At 39.7% G+C, this 5,600-nt stretch overlaps 1 pseudogene; it reads right to left on the reverse strand.

The window, feature by feature from the left end:
- Window positions 1-5,282: 5,282 nt before the first annotated feature.
- LOC128054947 (uncharacterized) lies at window positions 5,283-5,380 on the reverse strand (annotated as a pseudogene).
- Window positions 5,381-5,600: the final 220 nt, after the last annotated feature.

The following is a 5,600-nucleotide window of genomic DNA, read 5'->3' on the forward strand; positions in this document are numbered from 1 at the left end:
TATATTTTAATTTTCTAAGATCCAAATGAGCTAACATTTATGAAATCAATTTTAAAGCACTCTTAATTATTTTATATGAAGAGGCATCCAAACACAAAGAAAAATTCAGAGAAGATATTTTAAGAACCTTCTCTAGAAGGCATATACCATGCAGAGTAGAATCTGAAGTGTATTGGTAAATTCCCTTCACCAGCTCTAATGTATATAGTTCAATATGACCCTTTACTCAGGCCAAGAGCTGAGTAAGAAAAGTTGGTTTCACTCTGAACCCTCATGGCCTCAAATTTGGTTTATTCTAATATCAAAGAATTTAGTCTATTTTTATTTCAGTCTTTTATTTGGAATCATATTTCTCTACAAGTCCAAACAGCCTTTGACAAGGATTTAATGAAGAAAAGGAAGCTAGAATATCTTTCTCTCTACCATCCTAGATACTTTTCTCACTCCTCTCATCTTCTCATATACCAGAATAACAAAGAGGGAAATGTCAATTCTAAAGGATCAAAGCCTGTTCCTTTTAGATAATTATAATATGTGAAATGCATAAAGAAGAAGGTTTGTTACTCACCTTCACATTCTGTATGCCCAATTATGCAATAAAATTAACCATTAAAAAGTGATCACCCTAGAGTTAAAAGGCCATCTCAACAAAATGCTTGAGTAAGACATTTCAGACTTAATAATATTCTAGACAAATCCCCTAGAATTGGTTAGCTCAACTATTCTAAAAAGTAAGGTAATGAAATTAATGGCTTCAACTTAGCTGCCATATTTGCCTACAGTCTTTAGAATGTTCTGAGGCTCCACATAGTTCACCTAACTCCCATGAGCCTTCTTATCTAAAGCATGACACTGGATGCCAAGGAATATCAAAGAAGACTCAACAAAGTTGATCACTGTTCCTGACAAACTGACTCATAATGCCTGCTCATAATGCCTGCTTAGCTTGATGAAGAGTCTAACATACTGTGCTCTGATACACAGTTTTATTGATTTGTGTACAAAAACAGAACACCCTGTGGCCTAAACCCAATTATTTATTCATTTATTCATTTGTTCTAGAAATATTTTTTAAAACTAACAATATGGCAACATATGGTGTCCTAAACTCTGACTATACATTTTCTAGTCAGTAAGGACAAATCTTTGAACAATGAATTAAAAGCCTTTTAATGCTTAAACAGTTTTATTTTGAAGACAGGTTTTAGATAAATAGGTGCTTTTGTTTGTTTGTTTGTTTGTTTGCAAGATAATATGCTCAAATTCTTCAGAAAAAGAGAGATTAATATATAGAATCTGAAACTAACAAGTTTAGGGTCTGAGGACCAGCCATTGTTGCCATCTTTCTTTGGGAACATAAGCCTCTGCTTCTTCATAAATGTGATGCATTCCCTTCCTCCCTGTTGGCTCACACTCAATGTTCTTGCTTCCTCACAATTTCTGTGTGAACACCACACTACATTGCAAGTTAACAACTTTGCCAAGGATGGGAGCTGCATTTCCCAGAACATTCTGCCATGTACGGGTCTGAGTTGGAGTTGAAAAAAGAGGAACTTCTATAACATTTGGAAGGATGAAGTGAAGTAGACTCCATTGCTCTTGGGGGCTCATCACAGCCAGACGTCATGTAGAAGTGCCTCGCGGGATCCATCATATTCTTGCTCTCCTCTGCAATACAGCTAACTCATCTTCCTAATCTCTGTCCTGCAGACCAACAGCAGTCCCAGAGAGTCCTCCTGTCCGGAACTCGGCTGAGGACACACAGCTTCCCCAGAGTGGCCTTTCCATGGACCTCTCCACAAGCTTTGCCTGTATAGCCTACTCTACAGACAGAGGTGCTTATTCTCTCTGATTTCTCTGAAAGTCTTGTCTGCCCTCCCAGTGATCGGGAGACTGCTTAGTGACTGTTTTCCCCTTTCTAATTTCACCTTCTCAGTTCCTCCTATGAGATCCAATTCCTATGCTAAATCCATGATTTCAATATTTGTGGTTGTTCTTCCTCAGTGTCCATATTTTCTGGATCACGTTCCCAAAAGTAAGAATTTTACTATTTCAACTCATTTGTTATGTTGGAGCAGTATCTTCAATACCAGTTTCCAATTCAGTACTTCTTTTTTTTTTTTGGATGGGTGTATAAGGTTTATCGAATGGATTGTTGTTGTTGTTGATTTGTTCAGTCACTAACTTGTGTCCAATTCTTTTGTGACCCCATGGACTAGAGCCCACCAGGCTCCTCTGTCCATAAGATTTCCTAGGCAAGAACGCTGGAGTGGGTTGCCATTCCCTGCTCCACAATTCAATATTTCTATGGGAAGCTCTTACTATTTGTATTTTTTAAAATCTTTGTACATGATTCTGTTATGCAACCCTACTGGGAATCACAAATTTAAAAGTCACATATGTCCTCATGGCTTAGGACATTTGTAAACTTAAAAAAAAATACATCTGCATGGCCAGGTAGCAAAAATACATTGTGACTTTATAAATTCCAACTAATAATAATAATAACAATAACAATAATGTTGAAACCTGTTTAAGCATCTATATTGTAACACAGAGAAATCAGGCATCAAGAGACAAGAATGGACAAATTCAGACCCAGAAAACAAAGCAGAAAGCCAACCCAGGGTGCCAGGTATGTTTTGAGAAGGGAAATTTAAAGACATTGAAAAAGGAGACAACCCAAATTGCTCTTAATTTCCCTTCTTCAAGTCTTCACTAATTCCAAGGCTCATGGAAGAAGAATTAAGACAGACTAAGTCCTCAAGAACAAGGAAAAAGAATGGAGGACATACCTGACCACTGGGAACAAACAAAATGACCTTCCTTCAGAAATGCAAGAAAACCAAAGATGATATTCATTCTTTCTAGTGAAAAAAATGATCGGGAATAAATTTATATAAAGGAGTTTGCATTTATGGAACTTTTGTTTTGCAAGATTCTTAAGTATAGAAGAAATTAATATTTTCAGTCCTTGGAAAAAAAGCTATTCAGTTCAGTTCAGTTCAGTCACTCAGTTGTGTCCAACTCTTTGCGACCCCATGAATCGCAGCATGCCAGGCCTCCCTGTCCATCACCATCTCCCGGAGTTCACTCAGACTCACGTCCATCGAGTCCGTGATGCCATACAGCCATCTCATCCTCGGTCGTCCCCTTCTCCTCCTGCCCCCAATCCCTCCAACCATCAGAGTCTTTTCCAATGAGTCAACTCTTCACATGAGGTGGCCAGAGTATGGGAGCTTCAGCTTTAGCATCATTCCTTCCAAAGAAATCCCAGGGTTGATCTCCTTCAGAATGGACTGATTGGATCTCCTTGCAGTCCAAGGGACTCTCAAGAGTCTTCTCCAACACCACAGTTCAAATGCATCAATTCTTCGGTGCTCAGCCTTCTTCACAGTCCAACTCTCACATCCAATCATGACCACAGGTAAAACCATAGCCTTGACTAGACGGACATTTGTTGGCAAAGTTATGTCTCTGCTTTTCAATATGCTATCTAGGTTGGTCATAACTTTTCTTCCAAGGAGTAAGCGTCTTTTAATTTCATGGCTGCAGTCACCATCTGCAGTGATTTTGGAGCCCCCAAAAATAAAGTCTGACACCGTTTCTACTGTTTCCCCATCTATTTCCCATGAAGTGACGGGACCAGATGCCATGATCTTCGTTTTCTGAATGTTGAGCTTTAAGCCAACTTTTTCACTCTCCTCTTTCACTTTCATCAAGAGGCTTTTTAGTTCCTCTTCACTTTCTGCCATAAGGGTGGTGTCATCTGCATATCTGAGCTTATTGATATTTCTCCCGGCAATCTTGATTCCAGCTTGTGTTTCTTCCAGTCCAGCGTTTCTCATGATGTACTCTGCGTATAAGTTAAATAAGCAGGGTGACAATATACAGCCTTGATGTACTCCTTTTGATATCTGGAACCAGTCTGTTGTTCCATGTCCAGTTCTAAGTGTTGCTTCCTGACCTTTATACAGATTCCTCAAGAGGCAGGTTAGGTGATCTGGTATTCCCATCTCTCTCAGAATTTTCCACAGTTTATTGTGATCCACACAGTCAAAGGCTTTGGCATAGCCAATAAAGCAGAAATAGATGTTTTTCTGGAACTCTCTTGCTTTTTCCATGATCCAGCGGATGTTGGCAATTTGATCTCTGCATATAAGTTAAATAAACAGGGTGACAATATACAGCCTTGACGTACTCCTTTTCCTATTTGGAACCAGTCTGTTGTTCCATGTCCAGTTCTAACTGTTGCTTCCTGACCTGCATACAGATTTCTCAAGAGGCAGTCCAGGTGGTCTGGTATTCCCATCTCTTGAAGAATTTTCCACGGTTTATTGTGATCCACACAGTCAAGGGCTTTGGCATAGTCAATAAAGCAGAAATAGATGTTTTTCTGGAACTCTCTTGCTTTTTCCATGATCCAGCAGATGTTGGCAATTTGATCTCTGGTTCCTCTGCCTTTTCTAAAACCAGCTTGAACATCAGGGAGTTCGCGGTTCACGTATTGCTGAAGCCTGGCTTGGAGAATTTTGAGCATTACTTTACTAGCATATATTAAAAAACAGAGACATCACTTTTTCAATAAAGGTCCACATAGTCAAAACTATGTAGTAGCTTTTTTCCAGTAGTCATGTATGGATATAAGAGTTGGACTATAAAGAAAGCTGAGTGCCAAAGAACTGATGCTGTTGAACTGCGGTGTTGGAGAAGACTCTTGAGAATCCCTTGTACTTCAAGCAGATCAAACCAGTCAATCCTAAAGGAAATCAAGCCTGAATATTCTTTGGAAGAACTGATGTTGAAGCTAAAGCTCCAGTACCTTGGCCACATAATGCGAAGAGCTGACTCACTGGAAAAGATCCTGATGCTGACAAAGATTACAAAAGGAGAAATGAGAAGCAGAGGATGACATGGTTAGATAGCCACACTGATTCCATGGACATGAATCCAAACACATTCCAGGAGATAGTGAAAGACAGGGGTCACAGAGTCAGACACAACTTAGTGACTGAACAACAACAACAACATAATGCAGATGAATAGACAGTGTGGTGTGGCCCTCCTTCTCCTTATCTGGACTAAAGGATATTAATATCTTTTAGCTCAAGAACAGATGCCATAGTTCACCTGTGCCAGATAACAACAGCTGATGCAGGGAGACCCCCATCTTTAAAATAACACATAACAAATTTTACAAATACCAGGTATTACAGCCAAAATATACAATAGCTTAGCAGACTTGACTTCAGCTAACTTCATTTTTTACACAATTACATGCAACTGATATGGAACACTTCATGAATTTGCATGTCATCCTTGCGCAGGGACCATGCTAATCTTCTCTGTATCGTTCCAATTTTAGTATATGTGTGGTGGCTTAGAGGTTAAAGCGTCTGCCTCCAATGCAGGAGACCCAGGTTCGATCCCTGGGTCAGGAAGATCCCCTGGAGAAGGAAATGGCAATCCACTCTAGTATTCTTGCCTGGAGAATCCCATGGACAGAGAAGCCTAGTAGGTTACAGTCCACGGCATCGCAAAGAGTCGGATACAACTGAGCAACTTCACCTCACCTCACCTCACCTCACCTACATGCAACT

Source organism: Budorcas taxicolor, chromosome 10 (assembly GCF_023091745.1).
Source record: "Budorcas taxicolor isolate Tak-1 chromosome 10, Takin1.1, whole genome shotgun sequence".
Lineage (NCBI taxonomy): Eukaryota > Metazoa > Chordata > Mammalia > Artiodactyla > Bovidae > Budorcas > Budorcas taxicolor.